Source organism: Mustela putorius, unplaced genomic scaffold (assembly GCF_011764305.1).
Source record: "Mustela putorius furo isolate JIRA1106 unplaced genomic scaffold, ASM1176430v1.1 tig00000095_pilon_pilon_pilon, whole genome shotgun sequence".
Lineage (NCBI taxonomy): Eukaryota > Metazoa > Chordata > Mammalia > Carnivora > Mustelidae > Mustela > Mustela putorius.
The window spans coordinates 29,260,851-29,282,588 of record NW_025421280.1 but is presented as its reverse complement, the minus strand read 5'-3'; the positions used below and the strand labels follow the sequence as shown (position 1 = coordinate 29,282,588).

General features: G+C 44.4%; 1 protein-coding gene across 5 annotated transcripts in view; it reads right to left on the bottom strand.

Annotated features, from left to right (window-relative positions):
• BRD4 (bromodomain containing 4) overlaps positions 1 to 7,315 on the bottom strand; it is a 93,256-nt gene extending 85,941 nt beyond the window's left edge. For 3 of the 5 annotated variants that reach the window (XM_045082576.1, XM_045082564.1, XM_045082581.1), the window contains exon 1: positions 6,698 to 6,808. The gene's annotated coding sequence lies outside the window, so the exon portion shown is untranslated. Of the gene's footprint in view, positions 1 to 6,697; positions 6,809 to 7,166 lie in introns of those variants that run through there. The other 2 variants (XM_045082570.1, XM_045082603.1) reach the window with 2 other exon arrangements.
• Between the last annotated feature and the right edge of the window lie 14,423 nt (positions 7,316 to 21,738).

Genomic DNA, 21,738 nt, shown 5'->3' with positions numbered 1-21,738 from the left:
GAATAAAATACAGACCCCTCCCCTCCTCTGTACCTTCTGGCCAACCGCCAATGCTCAGGTATACAGATTCCATCTTACAAATAAGGAAACTGAGGTTTAGAGAGATTATGTAAATCACCTGAGGACAAGACCAAAAGGGTACAGGGCTGGGACCGAACCTTGACAGTGGTCTCCACAGTTATCCCTCACCAGTGATACAGCTCCAACAAGCCTGCTCTCCACAGCCCAAAGACCTAGAAGTTCCTACACTGGGTAGAACAGGCCAATACTTGTCAAGAAAAAGATCACAGAATAGCCTATACTTAGGATGAACTAAAAAAAGTCTTTGTAAGCATGTCACAGATCAAAACGAACAGCATATTCATTCAAGCACTCTTAATCTGCAGTTAAATGCTCAGATTTGCCTGATCTCTGAAAGTTATTTTCCAAATGGGTTTAACACAAAAAATACCCCCATATGTCACTGGTCCTCATGGTCCCTAGTAACGGTGACTGACGTCAACTGGTTCATTGGGTCAACAAGGCCCAAAGTCCCTTAGTAGGACCTCAGCCTCCCAACCAGAAACTCCACTTTCCTGGCCCATCCAGCTGCCTGTCTCTCTTCCAGGGGGAGACTGATTTGTGACACAAACCTTCTTGGAGATCGGAATCCTTCTATCACACCAAGATGTCAACACAATTCAGATTACAGCCAAAAATGGTAGGGAAAGATGCTGTGCTTGTGCTCTGGAAAAACTTTAGTCCACCAACGACTTCTGGCACCATGACCATTGCCTTTATCCATATAACAAAGTTTTAATGAAATACGAAAGTTACATTTCAGGCCTGAAAATACACCAGGCTACATTTCCCTGCTACATCACTTCCCTAAACTCTGCAGCCAACATCCCAGAATGGATGCCCCCAAACCACTAAATTTCCCTTAATCCCATTAGCATCCCTTTTAATCTCAATATGAGATAAAAACAAATCCTCACATTCAAAACAACAACAACAACAAAAAAAACCCAAATCCCCACTTTAAATCACCTCCTCAGCTGGTCTCCATGCACCGTTTACTTGGGAGAAAGGCACAACACAAAGGGGATTCTTCTTAAAAGGCACCTGGCAGACCTTGGTGTCACCTGGTGACATGATTTCTAGGATTACCAGCTGGTGTACTTCCTAGCCTTGAATAGCTCTACTCTCATACCTGGCTATCTCTTCCCACTTTCATTTTTCACCCTGGGCAATAATAGGAAGTAAGCAGCTAACCTTGAAAGGGAATCACCTCATTTTACCCTCAGATGAAAAAAGTGAAATTTGTGGGAGGTAGAGAGACAAGCTGAAGGCCACGCAGGTGGCAGCAGGGCCAGGACTCAAACCAGGGTCTGTGTCATACTGGTGTTATCGGTCTTTGGAGCAGGCTAGCAAATATGAGACAGATCAGATGTCAAGAGGCTACACAAACCCTCCCCAGTACCCTTCCCCAGAGCATTCAGATAACACTGGGTTCCTATCACAGTATCAGGAATTCTGAGACTTGATTTCAAGAAACAAAGTCCAACTCTGGCAGGAGAGAGTAGAAAGGTCAATCAGCAAGATGTGGAGACATAACTGCTTCTCAGAAGCCTTCAGAACACACTCAAGAGGACATTTTGTTTTGATCCAATTGCTTTTTATGGGAAAAAAAAATGTTAAAAACCTCACCATTATAAACAAGACACTAACAAGCTGTAATTGTGTAGAAATAGACATTCATGGAACTTTTCAGGAAAACTAATTTGTATCAAGGTTTAAAAAATGTACAGCCTTTGATCTAGTGATTTCCTCCCTAGACATGAAAAAAGACAACTTGAAAATCATCTCCAAAGATAGCAGAATTAAGTTATGGTATATTCGTATGGTAGGATATTAGACAACTATTTAAAAAGGGCATCTTGGAAGTGTTCACAATGTAATATTTAAAAAATATTTGAAATCTAATTTAATTTTAATATTTGAAAATTTAAGAGTATAATCTAATTTTGTTACTCATAAATAGAAAAAATTGGAATACAAATGAGATCAAGGGATAGTTTGACACTTCACACTGTTAATATTGCTATTTTTCAAATTATTTCAAATGACCACAAACGACTTTTAAGAAAGGAAGAAAAAAAAAAACCTTACAATCTCATTTTCAAATGATGGTGGATCAATCTGTGCTATTCCCCTTCAGGGTTCAGTCAAGAATGGGACAGATGGCTGTTTGCCCTAAATTTGACACTGGACTCCATCTATTTCTTTTGAGTGGAATATATTCCATGATTTAAGGTGGGATTTACAGATGCAGCTTAATGAGTTGTAGCCTGTTAAGACTGTGAAAAAGGAAATTAAGGGTTTTAACAATTACTCTTTACAACACTAGAAGTCTGGAGTGCGTCTTCCAGAAGGGTTTCTGTGCCTTACCAGCATTTCAAACTGTTCTCTAGGAATGTACAATTTTTAAAAACTAAGTTGGGATCAGACCACTCAGACTGTACTACATGCAACATGCTGACATCCTTGCACTTCCATTTCCTCATTTTTTTTAATGGGTACACCCACAGCTCAGCAAGCTTTTCTTTTAACCCCTTGTGAATACATTACAAAATCAGGGCAGTTAAAATCATTGCACATCGACAAATAGATACCATGACCCAGCAATTCCACTCTTAAATATCTAAGAAAATCTCTGCACAAAAACTTGTACATGAATGTTCACAGAGGCCAAAGTGGAAACAACCCAAATATCCACCAACTAATGAATGGATAAATAAAATGTGGCACGGATTCACATAATGGAATATCATTCAGTTATAAAAAGAATGAAGTACTGGGGTGCCTAGGTGGCTCAGTCATGAGGCATCTTGCCCCAGATGCAGGTCATGATGCCAGGGTCCTGGGATAGAGCCCGGCAGAGGGCATCCTGCTCAGCATGAAGCCTGGTTCTCCCTCTCCCACTCCCCCTGCTTGTGTTCTCTCTCTTGCTGTCTCTCTGTCAAATAAATAAATCATATCTTTTAAAAATAACCAAAAAATTAAAAAATAAATTAAAAAAAGAATGAAGTACTGATTCATACTATAGTACAAACCTTGAAAACATTATGCTGAAAGTAATCAGACACGAATAGCTATATTGTTTGATTCCTGAAATAACCAGGAGACAAATTTATAGAGACAGAGAATAGATTAGTGGTTGCCAGGCACTGGTGGGCAGGGTGGGTATGGAGAGCCACAGCTAACGTATACGGATTTCTTTTTGGAGATGTAAATGTCTTCACATTCGTTATGGCGATGGCTGCACAATTCTGAATATACTGAAAACCACTGAATTGTCCACTTTAAATTGGTGAACTGTATCGTATGTGTGAACTGTATCTCGATAAAGCTATTATTTCTTTAAAAAAGGATATTTGGTGGGATTTTATCACAGTAATAGTGTAATGCTCAAGTTATACACAATTTACATTCAGTAAATGTTTGGCAATAAATACCCTAATAAAGCAACCCGCCAAAGAAAACTCATGTGCAAATATCTTTTTGTCTTTCTTTGCACATAGTAAGAGCTCAGGAACTAATCGCTGAAATTGACTGGGCAATCACATCCACATGAAATCCGAATATTAAAAAGGAAGTGCTCAATGTTAAAAAAAAAAAAAAATCAAACTTTTACTGACAACATGAGAGTCACATTAAGAAATGCTACCCATACATGTTTATTACCCACTTCATCTCCCTCTTAAAATACTTTTCCCAGGCCACTGTTGAAGCACAGCCCAAACCCACTTACCACATTTCAAACTAAGTGGGAAATGTACAGTAGACAGTGCACAAAAGAAACTGCATGCCACATTGCCCAGACTATAAATAAGTTCACTGCAATTTCTGGACCTTACCATCCTAGATGAAAGTCACATTACTTATAAATCACTACTAACCAATTATGTCCCCTCCTAACATTAATTTAAGAGGAATTACTTGCATTTGATATGCCAAATTCTTGCTTAATTATCTCTCCAGTTTGTTCACTCAAAAAATATTTTAAGTGCTCTTCTAGGTGCTGAGGATTCAACAGAGAATTAAAATAGGCAAAACCGGGCGCCTGGGTGGCTCAGTGGGTTAAGCCACTGCCTTCGGCTCAGGTCATGATCTCAGGGTCCTGGGATCGAGTCCCGCATCGGGCTCTCTGCTCAGCAGGGAACCTGCTTCCTCCTCTCTATCTCTCTGCCTGCCTCTCTGCCTACTTGTAATCTCTCTCTGTCAAATAAATAAATAAAATCTTAAAAAAAAAAATTAAAAAAAAAAAAATAGGCAAAACCAAGCAAACATAAACCTGCCTGCATGGAACTTACATTCCAGTAAAACAAAGAGAAAAATGTAAAATTTTATTTTTTACAAACTCATGTCTTATTAATTAAAAATGAACTGTCAGCTTTCACAAAGAATCCCATTTCTCACCTTGCAAACATGGAGTCCTTCCTAAACACAAAAAATCACAAAGACTTACAAAATATCAGTAGCAGTTTCCAACGACAAGCTTTTCTTTCCTTTTTATATATTTGCCGGGCACATAAAAGACAAACACGATCTACTCTACAAGTTTATTCAAAATCAGAAATCGAAATACTTTACAATACAATTGTGACAGAGGACAGTGGGTTGTCAAAAGACTTAACAGCCCCTAGTCTTCAAATCATAGAAGTACCCAGTAATTTTGCTTTAAATTAAGAACAAGGATTCCAATCTCCTTCTAGATCTATAAATCTCAGGTCATTCAATAACCTGAATTGTGTAACAGAAAAATATCGCACCCTCCCAACCTCCAAAAACAAAAGTGCAATTTAGTACAAAGATCACAACTTGCTCAAAAGGGTAACTTTTGGAAACAAAGTCTAAATTCCTTTAAACAATTCAATAATTTAGTGGAAATTTTACAAAGTGGCCAGACTTTTTTTTTTCTCATCACCATCCTAAAGTAGGAAGCTTGTCAGATGGGCACCCTGGAACAAACTATCTTGAAAATGTAGCCACTTTCAAGTTCCAACTTTAATCTGCAGGCAGAGCTCTTTATCTTCAGCAAATTGGCTGAGGCCGAACTCTAGCTAGATATACACAGGTGGGCTCATCTCCTTCCAATTACAACCAACTAAAGTGATCTTATTAGATTTACTCCACAGCTTGAGCCCTTAGATATTAGGCTCTCTACTAATGAAAGGGGTACGGTGGATAACTAGGAAACAATACCTTTTTTTTTTTTTAAAGATTTTATTTATTTATTTGACAGAGATCACAAGTAGACAGAGAGGCAGGCGGGGGTGGGGTGGGGGGGAGCAGGCTCCCCGAAGAGCAGAGAGCCGGATGAGGGGGCTCGATCCCAGGACCCTGGGATCACGACCCCAGCCGAAGGCAGAGGCTCCAACCCACTGAGCCACCCAGGCGCCCCTTTTGTTTTGTTTTTTAAACAAATCATGCTTTTCCTTCTAGAGTTAGTCACTGGAAACCATCTGAGAGGTTTATCCTCCCCAGAATGAAGTTCTGGGGGAGAAGGGCTTGGTTACCTATACCACCTTGAAGAAAAGATAATCCCCATCCAAATTAAACCAAAAGGAATGTTTTATTAAATTACTGGCAAGGTCATAAAACAGATTTTACCATCCAAAACCTAGTTGGAATTGAAAACACATTCATAAATCATGTTGAGTATAGCTTTCTTTACCGCTTCCAGACTACAAATTCTAAGGACTAACAACTTAAGGAACTTGACGGCCCCATTCATAAAAATCTCCCCTTATTAGAGCGCCAAAGAGCCACTGGCTTAGAGCTACACTGGGACTTCGTTTTTGTAAACAGGGACAGATAGAGCCCTCTCAAAGGGCAGCAAAGACACTTCAATTCTCACGAAACAGGCTCGAAGAGGTCACTTCTTGCATCCAACACGTAAAAATGAACCCAAAGACCAATACCATAAACCGCATCAGGTTGCTGAAAACATTAAATGAGTAAACAAATAAAAATAACATTTCAAAAAACAATGCGTGGTCTTAAGTAAATGGGAGGTCAGCCACTGAGCAAAAAGCACATGACTCATCCACAGACCTGAATATAAGTATTTACACTGTCCACCACACCAAAGTGGGATTTCCCATTTTCATCCAAGGCCACCGCAGGCCTTGGGGGCAGCTCAGTCGGGTAAAGTTGTGCTGCTTCCGTAGGGGCGGGGGTAGTGTCATTTTATTTCGCTGAATCACAACTCCCCCACATCCCCACCCCAAACCACCACCCCGCACAACACCGCAAACAGACGAGGCCGTAGCAAGGACGCCAGCGAGCACCGACCGAGCAAAACAAAGCGTCCAGCGCAGGGCTGCCGGACTGGGAGTGGGTGGGTAAAGGGGGTCAGGTTCGCCCGACACAGCACCGCTCCCACCCACGAGGGTGTCTTCCGGCAGGCGTGCAGCAGCAGCCTCCTCCCTCCACCTGGGGACCAGGTCCCTTCTCCGCAGAGATACCGAGACAGCCGGGAAGCCGAGGAAATGGGGGCGGGGGCGCGCTGCCCCAGTCCGGATAGGAGGACCCAGGCGCCGAGAGAGCGCGCGCTGAGGCCGGCCCACGTGAGCGCCGGGGCCAAGGCCGCCTCGGGGACCGCGGTCGGGGACAGCGGCGCCCGTGGCCACCACGCCGGGCCCGGACTTACCGGGGCCGGGCGCGCCGCGGCCCCGCGGCGGCCGCTTCCTCCTCCTCCTCCTCCTCACTTGACAAAATGGCGGCGGCAGGAAGTGCCGGGCGCCTCGGCCCGCCCCCCGCCCGCCCCCGGCCACCCGCCCCGCCGCGGCGCCCGCGCCCCCCGCCCGCGCCCCTGCCCCGCCGGCCGGCCCAAGCCGGAGGCCGGTGGCGCCAACGGCCGAGGAGCCGCGAGCTGCCCAGCCACTCCGACGCCAACGGCGCAGGCCGCCCGGGCCCGGCGCAAGCGGCACCGCGCGCGGACGCGGGAGGCCCGCAGGCCCGAGCCCGCGTCGCCCCGGCCTCCCCGCCCCCGCGCCGCGCCGATGGCGTAGGTGCTGGCGCACCGGCCCCATTACGCAATGCAGGTTACGCGGGCCGCGCCGCGGGTCCCCGCCGGCCGCCCCGCGCCGCCCGCCACCCCGAAGGGCACCGGTCCTCACCTGAGACGCTAGGCCGCACGCCGCCCCCGCCGGCCGCCCGCCGCCGCCGCCCCCTCCTCTTCGGGCTGCCTGCGCGGCGCCGGGGCCCGCCCGCCACGCCCGCCGCTCCGCCGCGCTCACAGGCCCCGCTCGCCTGCGGGCACTGCCGGCAGCCGCCGCCGCCGCAGCCACCGCTTCGGCTCCTCGGCTGCGGGAGAGCAGAACAAACAGCCCTGCCGCTGCCGCCGCCGCCGCCGCCGCCGCCGCCAGCGCACTGACGTCACCACGTACGCTGCGCGCGCGGCCCCGCGCCGCCACCCGGCGTGCGCGTCCCGCGACCGCGCCCGGCGCCGGCAAGCTCGGGAGAGCTAGCAGGCGCTAGGTGAGTGGGGGAGGCGGGCGCGCGGGGTTTGGGGAACCCCTCGGCTGGAGGGCGCGGGATCAGGCGGACCCAGGGAAGATACCCCCGCAGACTGAGGGGCGTGACGCTGCGGACCCGAGGAGAGAACGGGGGGGGGGGGGCGGGGAGATCTAACAGACTGAAGCCTGGGACTGAGAAGGGAGATGTCCAAAATTGTAAGAAGATGAGACCCTCAGCGACAGGGAGGAAGGTGAGGAGAGACCCCAGAGGCTGCCGGCAGAGGCCGAGGAGGGGCCCCTGGGCGCCAGGGCGGAAGGGTGTTGGAGGGAGGCTGGGTCGCTTCGGCCCCCGAGTTGGCGACGGGGCGCCGGGCGCAGTGGGAGGGCGAAGGCAACTGTGCGCAGGGCCGCGGCGGCGTAGGTCCCGGCCCGCCGCTGCGGGGTGCGCGGGCTGGAGGTGCTGGGCCGGGCCGCGTCGCCGTCCCTCCAGCTGTGCCCCGGCCGTTCCTCAGCCTCGAGCCTCCCAGACAAGTCAGCTCCACAGAACGAAGGGGTTAAGGCTTAGGTCGCTTGGATTTTAAAATGAAGATTCTGGTTGCTCCTGGCTGGCTCAATGGGCAGTCCCGACTAGTCTTGATCGCGAGGTCGTGAGTTCGAGCCCCACGTTGAACGGAGAGCTTACTTAAAAACATTAAAATAAAAAATAATGATGATTCTGTTAAATTACTCAAATGGGAAAGCAAAAACTTCCTTCCCGTTTGCTCTTCACTCTTTTAGCACTTTTATTTTTATTTTTATTTTTTTTTTAAGATTTTATTTATTTATTTGACAGAGAGAGATCACAAGTAGGCAGAGAGGCAGGCAGAGAGAGAGAGGAGGAAGCAGGCTCCCCGCTGAGCAGAGAGCCCGATGCGGGACTCGATCCCAGGACCCTGAGATCATGACCTGAGCCGAAGGCAGCAGCCCAACCCACTGAGCCACCCAGGCGCCCATAGCACTTTTATTTTTAAAAGATTTCCTTTTTTTGAGACAGAGCATTAGCAGGGGAGGGGGCAGAGGGAGAGAGAGAGAGAGAATCCCAAGCAGACGCCCCACTGAGCCCAGAGCCCCATTTAGGGCTCCATCTCACAACCCTGAGATCATGACCTGAGCAGAAATCAGAAGTCCCATGCTTAACCAACTGAGCCACCCAGGTGCCCCATCTTTACTACTTTTAGTTCCATCTTTTAGAAATCACAGATGCCGTTCCTGTAAAAAGTCTAGGTAATTGGGGCGTCTGGGTGGCTCAGTGGGTTAAAGCCTCTGCCTTTGGCTCAGGTCATGGGATGGAGCCCCGCATCAGGCTCTCTGCTCAGTGCAGAACCTGCTTCTCTCTCTCTCTCTGTCTGCCTCTCTGCCTACTTGTGTTCTATGTCTGTCAAATAAATGAATAAAATCTTTAAAAAAAAATTTTTTTTTTAATTCTCTGATAGCCCCTTCTTCCAAAATATATCAGTACACTAGCATAACAGTCAAACAGTGATGTCTATGTCATGCTGTTTGCTCAGGCTTCAAGGGTGATCAGTCTTAAGGAAAGCAAAGACTTAAATTTATCAGTTATTTTAGCAAACCATGAGATAACAAATAAGTGCAAGAAATAAAAGAAGTGATTGTAACCAGGTTATTAGTCAACTTCCTTTAATCATATATTAAAGAATACTGAAATTTTGTAACTATCTTCTGGCTCCTTGTTTTGCATGTTCAGCAGTTTGTGGAAAATGATCAGAAGTGGAAAAAGAATAGGAAAGTGTACCCAGGGCTATGTGAATGTGGAGTAACAACTTTTTTTTTTCTTTTTAAGGAAACCAGAATGTATCCATTTGAAGCTGTCCTTTCCATGGTTGTCTTGTATTATCTACTTAATTTATTGTTGTTGCTGATCATGTTTTTGGAAGTAATTTGAAGCTGCCAGTTTGCAAGTCAGGTAATAGAATCTTACACTTTACTTGAGTTGCACTTCATTTAAACAAAACTGTAACATTTAGCTTGTTCTGCTGAACCAAACTGGAGGACTTTGGGCTGTTGCTAGAAGTCATTTCCAGCCTGAATAGAATATGCAAACTGTAGAGGCAGTTCCAAAAGCTGTTTCCAACATCCCATTCTTCTTGTCTTCCATAGTGCAGACCCTAACTCCTTATAGCTTAAACTCAGAAAATGTTTATCTGGTTGAATCAGTTTCATAAAAAGTGTTACTTTTTAATGGTTCCCATAATAAGCTCCTTTTCTCTTGTTATTACTGTGTGCAATACTGAAAACCAGAAGAGATTAATAAAAATATTAAGGAATGAGACATGAAGTACATACTATAATTCTGATTAGTTTTAAATATGCATTATTCATTTTAAATAAAATAATACATGAAACCATTTTAACTGAACAATGAAAAAGAATCTAGAGAAAAAAAAATAAAGTACCCTCTTATCTCTTCCCCTCCCTCACCAGAGTAACCACTGTTACCTCTTCTATGTGTTTTAGACCTGTGCTTTCTGATAGGACCACACATGGCTATTGAGTACTTGAAATGTAGATGACCCAAATTGAGATGTGCTGTAAGTGTAAAATACACATTACATTTCAAAGATTTGGTAGAAAAAAAACACGTAAAATATCTTACTTTTTGTATTGATTATATGTTGGAATAATGTTTTGTATATTGGATTAAATAAAATAGTTATTAAATTTAATTTTCCCTGTTTGTTTTTACTCTTTTATTTATTTATTTAAGATTTTATCTATTTATTTGTCAGAGAAAGAAAGAGAGAAAGAGCACCAGCAGGGGGAGTGGCAGGCAGAGGGAGAAGCAGCCTCCCTGCTTGAGCAAGAAACCCAATGCAGGACTGCATCCTAGGTCCCTAGGATCATGACCTGACCTGAAGGCAGATGAGCCACCAACCAGCCCAGCCACCCAGGCGTTCCTGTTTTTACTCTTTTAATGTGGGCTACTAGATAAGATAAAATTACATATACAGCTTGCAGCATATTTCTATTGAGCAATACTGGTCTAGACTTTTAAAATTTGTGGCAGCGTGTTATTTATTCTTTTAAGTAAGCTATATGCCCAACATAGGGCTGGAACTCACAACCACAAGATCAAGAATTGTATGCTCTACCACTGAGCCAGCCAGGAGTTCCTTGGTCTTTTTTTCTTGTTCTTAAAGTATAGTTGACACACAACGTTACATTAGTTTCAGGTGTACAATATAGTAGTTCCACAAATCTATACCCTGTCTAGACTTTTCTATGCATCAATATGTATCCATAGAAATAGTTGTATTGTTCTAAAACAAAAGGGAGCCTTCTCTACTTGTTAATTTGTAGCATGCTTTTTTCATTTACTGTATCTTAAAAGCCATTCCACATGAGTTCTGACTAATTGGGAGATAACTCCAAAATGACATATGGTATGTTATCTGGAAGGGATAGAGCATAACTTATTTAATTGTTCCACCATTTTGAAACTTTAATTCAGTTCTAGTTTTTCCATCATACTAGCATTACAATAAACATCCTATACATTTACCGTTTTCTTTTCATACTTGCCAGCATTTTCCCAGATTAAAAAGATCTGGGATTACTCTGATGGCTCAGTTGGTGGAACATGCAACTCTTGATTTCAGGGTTGTGGGTTCAAGCCTACATTGGGTGTAGAAATCACTTAAAATTTTAAATCTTAAAAAATATATTAGTGTTTTCTTAAAAGCAAGGATAAGGGGTGCTTGGGTGGCTCAGTGGGTTAAAGCCTCTGCCTTCATTCAGCTCAGGTCATGATCCCAGGGTCCTGGGATGGAGCCCCGCCTCAGGCTCTCTGCTCAGCAGGGAGCCTGCTTCCTTCTTTCTCTGCCTGCTTCTCTGCCTACTTGTGATCTCTTTCTGTCAAATAAATAAAATCTTTAAAAATAAATAAATAATTTAAAAAAACAAGGATAAATTTATAAACCAGTTTTGGAAGAGTTGGAGGTGATTGATTTGTTTGTTGTTGTTTTAAGATTTTATTTATCTATTTGTCAGAGAGAAAGAAAGCACAAGCAGGGGAAGCAAAAGGCAGAGGGAAAAGCAGACTCCCTGCTGAGCAGGGAACCCAATGTGAGACTCCATCCCAGGACCTTGGGATCACAACCAGAGCCAAAGGCAGACACTTAACCTGACTGAGCCACCCAAGCATCCTGGAGATGTTTGATTTGTTATGGCCTGAATCCATATCCACTTTCGAGTAAGAACTTGACCATGGAGTTACATACTGGAATTAGGGCCTAGAAATAGTGAGTGATTCACCCAAGATCACACATTTACACATTTACACATTATACATTTGCAAATCTCCAGACTCCATGAAGCCTGTCTGCTTCTTTTCGCTAGCTCCAGAATTGACAGTTTTTTTCAATATTTGAAAAAAAAGTATCAATTTTTTTTTAAGATTTTATTTATTTATTTGACAGACAAAGATCACAAGTAGGCAGAGAGGCAGGTAGAGAGAGAGAGGAAGAAGCAGGCTCCCCGCAGAGCAGAGAGCCCGATGCGGGGCTCCATCCCAGGACCCTGGGATCATGACCCGAGCCAAAGGCACCCAAGCACCCCTTATCCTTGCTTTTAAGAAAACACTAACCCGGGGCGCCTGGGTGGCTCAGTGGTTAAGCCGCTGCCTTCGGCTCAGGTCATGATCTCAGGGTCCTGGGATCGAGTCCCGCATCGGGCTCTCTGCTCAGCGGGGAGCCTGCTTCCTCCTCTCTGCCTACTTGTGATTTCTCTCTGTCAAATAAATAAATAAAATCTTAAAAAAAAAAAAAAAAAAAAAAAAAGAAAACACTAACCCACTGAGCCACCCAGGCTCCCCAAAAAAGTATCAATATTTTGTGTGTCATACAATCTATAACATTTCCAGTCTTTGTAGCTCTGCCATTGTGGTACAAATAAGCAGCCATAATTAATATGTAAGTGAATGGGTGTGGCTATGTCCCAATAAAATGTTGTGTACTAAAATTAGAATTTCATACCAACTTCAGGAATCACAAAATATTCTTTTGATTTTTTCTTTTTTAAAGATTTTATTTGTATATATTTATATAAATTATATATATATTATATATATATAACTGTATAATCCTATAGGCCATATAGATCACTCTTTGCTGGAAGACTGTACATATACAGACAGCAGTCCAGATTTATCCCAAAGACGGTAGTTTGCTGCTCCCTAGAAGCAGCTCCCTGAAGCCTAGAAAATGGAAATTTCTGGGACGCCTGGGTGGCTCAGTTGGTTAAGCAGCTGCCTTCGGCTCAGGTCATGATCCCAGCGTCCTGGGATCGAGTCCCACATCGGGCTACTTGCTCCGCAGGGAGCCTGCTTCTCCCTCTGACTCTGCCTTCCACTCTGTCTGCCTGTGCTCGCTCTCACTCTCTCTCTCTCTTACAAATAAATAAATAAAATCTTTAAAAAAAAAAAAAGAAAATGGAAATTTCTTTACCATTCTACAGAAGCTATTCTACTTGCATTTTTTTGCTAATTCATTTGTTTTTAGCTGTTTTAGATTTACGTTAAAATTGAGTGGAAAGTACAGAGTTCCCATATACCCCCTTACTTCCCCTCTCCACTTCCCCCATTATTATTATGCACAGTGTGGTACATTTGTTAGAGTTGATGACCCAATATGGATAGTGATTATTATCTGAAGTCCATAGTTTATAGTAGGAGTCACTCTTTGTATTTTATGTTCTATGAGTTGTTGCTGGGTTTTTTTGTTTTGTTTTGTTTTTTTAAGATTTTATTTATTTATTTATTTATTTATTTTATTTTTTTTTAATATTTTATTTATTTATTTGTGAGAGAGAGAGAGTGAGAGCGAGCACAGGCAGACAGAGTGGAAGGCAGAGTCAGAGGGAGAAGCAGGCTCCCTGCAGAGCAAGGAGCCCGATATGGGACTCGATCCCAGGACGCTGGGATCATGCCCTGAGCCGAAGGCAGCTGCTTAACCAACTGAGCCACCCAGGCGTCCCTTATTTATATATTTGACAGAGATCACAAGTAGGCAGAGAGGCAGGCAGAAAGTGGGGAAGGGGGAAGCAGGCTCCCTGCTGAGCAAAGAGCCCAATGTGGGGCTGGATCCCAGGACCCTGGGATCAAGACCTGAGCTGAAGGCAGACTTCAACCCATTGAGCCACCCAGGTGCCCCTTGTTGCTATTTTTAAAAAGATTTTATTGGGACACCTGGGTGGCTCAGTTGGTTGGACGACTGCCTTCGGCTCAGGTCATGATCCCGGAGTCCTGGGATCGAGTCCTGCATCAGGGTCCCAGCTCCACAGGGAGTCTGCTTCTCCCTCTGACCTTCTCCTCACTCATGTTCTCTCTCACTGTCTCTCTCTCTCAAATAAATAAATAAAATCTTAAAAAAATAATAAAAATAAAAAGATTTTATTAATTTGAGAGAGAAAGAGCAAGCACAAGTGGATGGGCTGAGAGAGAGAAACAGAAACAGACTCCTCAGAGCAGGGAGCCAACGGTGGGGCTCAATCCCAGGACTCTGAGATCATGACCCGAGCCGAAGGCAGACACTTAACCATATCCAGGCACCCCTATTCTATGTATTACAACAAATGTGTAATGACATGTATGCACCTTTAATGCTTGCCAGTTTTTAACTCATAAATTAGCTAGGAACAAAAGTAAGCTTCAGAGTAGAACACTGCATTCTGTCAGCCGTAAACAGGTGCATGATAGCCCGAAGGGTAATTTTTAGTCTCTGCTACTTCGTTATTTTGTATTTTGTCATGGTTTTGCTTAGTTTTGAAGTGTTTGACAAACATCATTCACTGTCACACTCAAAATAATGAGATACTGGAAGACCTAGTATGGAGAGTCATATAATTGCAATTAAAAAAAGAAAGGAAGTGATTAAAAAAAAAGTTTGAACGTGGAAAGAAAATGCAGATGTTGCACAAGGAATGAAACTCAAGAAGAAGGAATCTGGAGGTCAATGAATGGTAGTAGGAGCACTCATATATTGTTTATCATTTGGTCTAGAAGCAAGGCCCATGTGCCTATGTGATGATTCCATTCCTATGTTGATTTTTATTTTTTATTTTTTAAGGTTATTTATTTATTTATTTGACAGAGAGACTCAGCGAGAGAGAGAACACAAGCAGGCTTTCCACTGAGCAGGGAGCCCGATTTAGGGCTGGATCCCAGGACCCAGGGATCATGACCTCAGCCAAAGACAGAGGCTTAACCAATCAAGCCACCCAGGTGTCCCACTATGTTGAATTTTAAAACAGGAAAATAGACTGAAGTTTTTAGGGAAATAAAACTATAAAGAAAAGCAGTCACCAGTGGTTGTCTGAGAGGGTGACCACGAAGGGATGAGGGGATGGGTGGGCATAGCCAATATTTTAATGCGCTTAAAAAAAAGTGTGCGATCTATACCTTCTTAGTTTTTTTGAGTGTATGGTATAGAGAACTATAAGTACAATGTTGTAGAGCAGGTCTCTAGAGCTTTTTCATCTTACGTGAATGAACAGTGTTCCACTTCTTGACTGCATTAGCTTTGTAATTTCACTATACCTATGCTTTATGCATATTTTGTGTTTCAATTTTTATTTTATTTTATTTTATTTTGGAGAAAGGAAGCGTGCATGTGCACTAGTAAGGGAAAAGGTAGAGGGAGAGAGAGAATCTGAAGCAGACTGCACTGAGCACGGACCCCACACAGGGCTCCTTCCCACAACCCTGAGATCATGACCTGAGCTGAAACCAAGTGTCAGACACTCAACCGACTGAGCCACCCAGGTGCCCCTGTGTTTCCATTTTTTAAGAAAGAATGCCATATGTAAAGAAAACTGCCTGAGCAAGAAAAGTAAATAGAAAACGCAAATGATACAGTCACAATGTACAAATTTCTTTTTTTTTCAAAAGATTCTATTTATTTATTTGACACAGAGAGAGACAATAAGAGAGGGAACACAAGCAGGGGAAGTGGGAGAAGGAGAAGCAGTCTCTCCGCTGAGCGGGGAGCCCAATGTAGGGCTTGATCCCAGAGCCCTGGGACCATGACCCGAGCCGAAGGTAGATGCTTAACGACTGAACCACCCAGGTGCCCTGCAATGTACAGACTTCTGAATGTCTGGCCAGGAAATGAGCCGCATTGTAAGATACCTTCTCGTTTAAGACTCACACAGGAGGCTCGTAATTCCAATAAAATTCTGGTCATGAGCCCCTGACATCCCATGAGTTCAAGGCCCTGTGGAATCGTGGCATCAGAACGAGTGGCAGTGAGCCAAGTGAACCTGCTTCAGCTGCTAAAAACATTCTCTTTGGCATTTGCCGAGTAAGGAATGCTTCTTGTCTTGACCGATTCTCACCATTGTTGAAAACAGGCTATTGTGGGGAGGGGTGCCAGATAAAACTTATTTTAGCAGGGACTCCATGAGTAGGTCTGTTTTTAAAGCTTTGTATGAATAGCCTGCTCTCATCAGTGTAAGTACATGTCAAGACTGAAAGCCTGCATCTTTTTTGTTCCTTTAATCTTAAAAAAAAAAAAAAAGGGTTTGATGAAGCAGGCACTTGGAATCTAATAGAAGAAGAACGTCTATAGGGGCATCTGGGTGACTCAGTTGGTTAAGCATCTCCCTTCAGCTCAGGTCATGATCTCAGGGTCCTGGGATTTAGTCCCACATTGGGCTCCTTGCTCAGTGGGGAGCCTGCTTCTCCCTCTCCCTCTGCCTGCCTGCCACGTCCCCTGCTTGTGCTCTATCTCTCACGATCTTTCTCTGTGTGTCAAATAAATAATCTTTTTAAAAAGGATATTTCAAAACTTTTTTTTAAGTTAATTAGTTGAAATTAATGAAAACCTTCCCAGGGTCCTCAGATTGCGTCCCACGTTGGGCTTCTTGCTCAGTGGGGAGTCTGCTTCTCCCTTTCCCTCTGTAGGTCTCCCTCTCTGTCAAATAAATAAAATCTTCTTTAAAAAGGTAGAAGTTAGGACGCCTGGGTGGCTCAGTGGGTTAAGCCGCTGCCTTCGACTCAGGTCATGATCTCGGGGTCCTGGGATCAAGTCCAGCATCAGGCTCTCTGCTCAGCAGGGAGCCTGCTTCCCTTCCTCTCTCTCTGCCTGCCTCTCTGCCTACTTGTGATCTCTCTCTGTCAAAAAAAAAAAAAAAAGGTAGAAGTTATACACTGAGAACAACTTAGCACTACTTACAGAAATTAAAGTAGACCTAAATAAGTGGAAAGACATCAGTGTTCATGAATTAGAAAACTTAATAGTGTAAAGATGGCAGTATTCCCCAAAGTGACCTATAGATTCAATGTAATCCCTGTCAGAATACAGCTGGCTTCTTTGTAGAAATTGATAAGCTGATTCTTACAAAAAAATATGAAAACTCAAGAGACCCAGAATAACCAAAACAATCTTTAAAAAGAGGAAGAAAGTCGGAAGATTCACAGTTCCTGATTCCACAGAACTCCACTGTGATATTGGCATAAGGATAGCTGTATAGAATAAAAGAATCAAATTGAGTCGCCAGAAGTAAACCCTAGTGGCTATAGTCATCTTCCCTTCGACAAGGGTGCCAAGACCATTCAGCAGAAAGAACAATGTCTTTGGGGTGCCTGGGTGGCTCAGTTGTTGAGCATCTGCCTTTGGCTCAGGTTATGATCCTGGAGTCCTGGGATTGAGTCCTGCATCTGGCTCCCTGCTCAGTGGGGAACCTGTTTCTCCCTTTGCTTCTGCCTCTCCCCTGCTTGTTCTTTTTCTCTCTCTCTCTCTCAAATAAATAAATAAAATTAAAAAAAAAAAAAGAAAGAAAGAAGGAACAGCATCTTTAACAAATGGTGCTGGGACAACCAGATATTCACATGGAATGCAGTGAAGTTGGACTCTTATATCACACATACACAAAAATTAACACAAAATGGATCACAGGCCTAAATGCAACAGCTAAAATCATAAAACTCTTAAAAGAAATATTTTATTGGGGCGCTTGGGTGGCTCAGTGGGTTGAAGCCTCTGCCTTTGGCTCGGGTCATGATCTCAGGGTCTTGGGATGGAGCCCCGCATTGGGCTCTCTGCTCAGCGGGGAGCCTGCTTCCCCCCTCCCTCTGTCTGCCTCTGCCTACTCTCTGTCAAATAAATAAAATCTTTAAATAAAAAAGATTTTGGGGCGCCTGGGTGGCTCAGTGGGTTAAAGCCTCTGCCTTCGGCTCAGGTCTCGATGCCAGGGTCCTGGGATCGAACCCCGCATCGGGGCTCTCTGCTCAGCAGGGAGCCTGCTTCCTTCTCTCTCTGCCTGCCTCTCTGCCTAGTTGTGATTTCTCTCTGTCAAATAAATAAAATATTTAAAAAAAAAGATTGTATTTATTTATATGGCAGAGAGAGCTCAAGCAGGGGGAGCGGCAGGCAGAGGGAGAGGGAGAAACAGACTCCCTGCCTGATGCAAGGCTCAATCCCAGGACCCTGAGATCATGACCTGGGCCAAAGGCAGATGCTTAAATGATTGAGCCACTCGGGTGCCCCTAAAACCATGAACTCTTAGAAGAAAATGTAGGGGTACATCCTAGTGGCCTTAGATTTGACAATGCTTTTTACATACATAAGATGCTCTTAAGTGTCTGCTTTCAGCTCAAGTCATGATTCCAGGGTCCTGGGATCAATCCCCACATCGGGCTCCCTACCCAACTGGGATTCTGCTTTTCCCTCTCCCTCTGACCCTCTCCACTGTTGTGCTCTCGTCCTCTGTCATATAAATACATAAAATTAAAAAAAAAATGCCAAAAGTAAAAGCATCAAGAAAAAATATATATATAAATTGGACTTGATGGGAAAGAAAATTTTTGCACCAAAGGGCACTACTAAGAGAATGAAGAGTCCAGAATGGGGAAAAAAAATTTTGCAATCATATCTGATTTAGTATCCAGAATATATATAGTAAATATAGTATCTAAAATATATAAATAGCATCCAGAATATATAAAGAACTCCTACGATTAATAAAAAGACAACTCAATTAAAAAAATAAGCAAAGAGTGCCTCATGGCTGGCTCTACCCATTCTAAGCATCCCAGTATTTTTTTTTTTTAAGATTCTATTTATTTATTTGAGAGAGCAAGTGAGAGAGAGCAGAGAGACACAGAGAGAAGGAGCAGAGGGAGGGGCAGAGGGAGAGGGAGAAGCAGACTCCCTGCTGAGCAAGGAGCCTGGGACTCCAGGATCATGACCTGAGCCAAAGTCAGATGCTTAACTGACCAGAGAAACCCAGGCGTCCCAGGCATCCACTCTTTTTTTTTCTTTTTTTTTTTAAGATTTTATTAATTTATTTGACAGAGAGTGCACACAAGCAGGGGGAGCGAGAGAGGGAAAAGCAGGCTCCCCACTGAGCAGGGAGCCCCACACAGGGCTGGATCCCAGAACTCTGGGATCATGACCTGAGCTGAAGGCAGATGCTTAACCGATGAGCCACCCAGGTGCCCCCCCTGCAAGTGTCCCACTCTTAATTTCAGCTCAGGTCATGATCTCAGGGTTTTGAGATCAAGCCCTGCATCAGAATCCACATGTAGAATTCTCTTTCTCCCTCTCCCTCTGCCCCTCCCCGCAAGCCTGCCTCTCTCTCTCTCTCTCTCTCTCTCACACACACACACACACACCAGGCAAAGAATTTGAATAGGCATTTCTCCAAATGTAAACAAATGATCAACAAGCCCATGAAGGAATGTCCACCATCAGTAGTCATCAGGAAATGCAAATCAGGGTCCCCGGGTGGCTCAGTGGGTTAAGCCTCTCTGCCTTCCAGGAGTCCTGGGATGGAGCCCCATGTCAGGCTCCCTGCTCAGCGGGGAGCCTGCTTCCACCTCTCTCTCTGCCTGCCTCTCTGCCTACTTGTGATTTCTGTCAAATAAATAAATAAAATCCAGGATGCCTGGGTGGCTCAGTTGGTTAAGCAGCTGCCTTCGGCTCAGGTCATGATCCCAGCATCCTGGGATCGAGTCCCACATCGGGCTCCTTGCTCAGCAGGGAGCCTGCTTCTCCCTCTGCCTCTGCCTGCCATTCTGTCTGCCTGTGCTCCCTCTCCCCCCCCCCCGATAAATAAATAAAATCTTTAAAAATAAATAAATAAATAAATAAAATCCTTTTTTTTTTTTTAGAATTTAAAAATTTTTTTTCAGTGTGATGGAATTCATTGTTTATGCACCACACCCAGTGCTCCCGACCTCCCACCTCCGCTCCTTCAAAACCCTCAGATTGTTTTTCAGAGTCCGTAGTCTCTCAGGGTTCACCTCCCCTTCCAATTTCCCTCAACTCCCTTCTCTCCATCTCCCCATGTCCTCCATGCTATTTGTTATGCTTCACAAATAAGTGAAACTGTAAGATAATTGACTCTCTCTGCTTGACTTATTTCACTCAGCATAATCTCCTCCAGTCCTGTGCATGTTGCTACAAAAGTTGGGGATTCATCCTTTCTGATGGAGGCATAATACTCCGTAGTGTATATGGACCACATCTTCCTTATCCATTTGTCCGTTGAAGGGCATCTTGGTTCTTTCCACAGTTTGGCGACCATGGCCATTGCTGCTATAAACATTGGGGTACAGATGGCCCTTCTTTTCACTCCATCTGTATCTTTGGGGTAAATACCCAGTAGTGCAATTGTGGGGTCATAGGGAAGCTCTATTTTTAATTTCTGAAGGATCGCCACACTGTTCTCCAAAGTGGCTGCACCAACTTGCATTCCCACCAGAGGGTTCCCCTTTCTCCACATCCTCTCCAACACACGTTGTTTCCTGTCTTGCTAATTTTGGCCATTCTAACTGATGTAAGGTGGTATCTCAATGTGGTTTTAATTTGAATCTCCCTGATGGCTAGTGATGAACATTTTTTCATGTGTCTGATAGCCAAATAAATAAAATCTTAAAAAAAAAAAGTGCAAATCAAAACTGTAATGAGATACCACTTCACACCTACTAGGATGGCCGGAAGTGGGGGGAAAATGGAAGTATCAGTAAGGATGTGAAGAAATTGCAACTCTTGTACACTTCTGATGGAAATGTAAAATGGTACAGCTATTGTGGCTGTTCAAGGACGTTCCTAGCAGCACTATTCAAAATAGTCATAAATGTGGGAACTCAAATCTCTCTTATTGGATGAGTGGATAAACAGATGGGGTATATACATGCAGTAGAGTACTGTTCAGCCATGCCACGGAATGATGTACTGATCCAGGCTCCAGCACAGGGGAACCTCCAAAACAGGCTTCGTGAAAGAAGCCATGGTCATGTAGTGTATGGTTCCCTCTGCATGAAACGTCCAGACCAAATAAATCCAAGACACAAAGCAGATTACTGGTTGTCAGGGGATAGGGGAGGGAGGAATGGGGTTAGTGCCAATGGGAGCGTGCAGTTTCCTTTTAGGGTGAGGAAAATATCGGAGAACCAGTTGCAGGTGGTGAGTGTACCAGATGCTACTGCATTGTCCGCTTTGAAATGGTTAATGGAGGGGCGCCTGGGTGGCTCAGTGGGTTAAGCCTCTGCCTTCGGCTCAGGTTATGGTCTCAGGGTCCTGGGATCAATTCCCCCGTCTGGCTCCCTGCTTGGTGGGGAGACTGCTCCCCCCCCCCCCGCCTGCCTCTCTGCCTACTTGTGATCTCTGTCAAATAAATAAATAAAATCTTAAAAAAAAAAAAAAGATAAAGGAAGTGGCTGAATTCTTTTTTTTTTTTTTTAAGATTTTATTTATTTATTTGACAGAGAGAGATCACAAGTAGGCAGAGAGGCAGGCAGAGAGAGAGGAAGGAAAGCAGTCTCCCTGCTGAGCAGAGAGCCCGATGCAGGACTTGATCCCAGGACCCTGGGATCATGACCTGAGCCCAAGGCAGAGGCTTTAACCCACTGAGCCACCCAGGTGCCCCTGAATTCTTTTTTTTTTTTTTAACATTTTATTTGACACAGTGTGTACACGTACCCACTCATGCATGCTCCCCTGCTCCTGCTGAGCAGGGAGCCCGATGTAGGGCTCAGTCCCAGGACCCTGAGATCATGACCTGAGCTGAAGGCAGATGCTTAAACTGAGCCACCCAGGTGCTCCCCCCATACTTTCACCATGACCCAAGAGCCATCAGTATTTTTTTTTTTTTTAAAGATTTTATTTATTTATTTGACAGAGAGAAATCACAAGTAGTCGGAGAGGCAGGCAGAGAGAGAGAGAGGGAAGCAGGC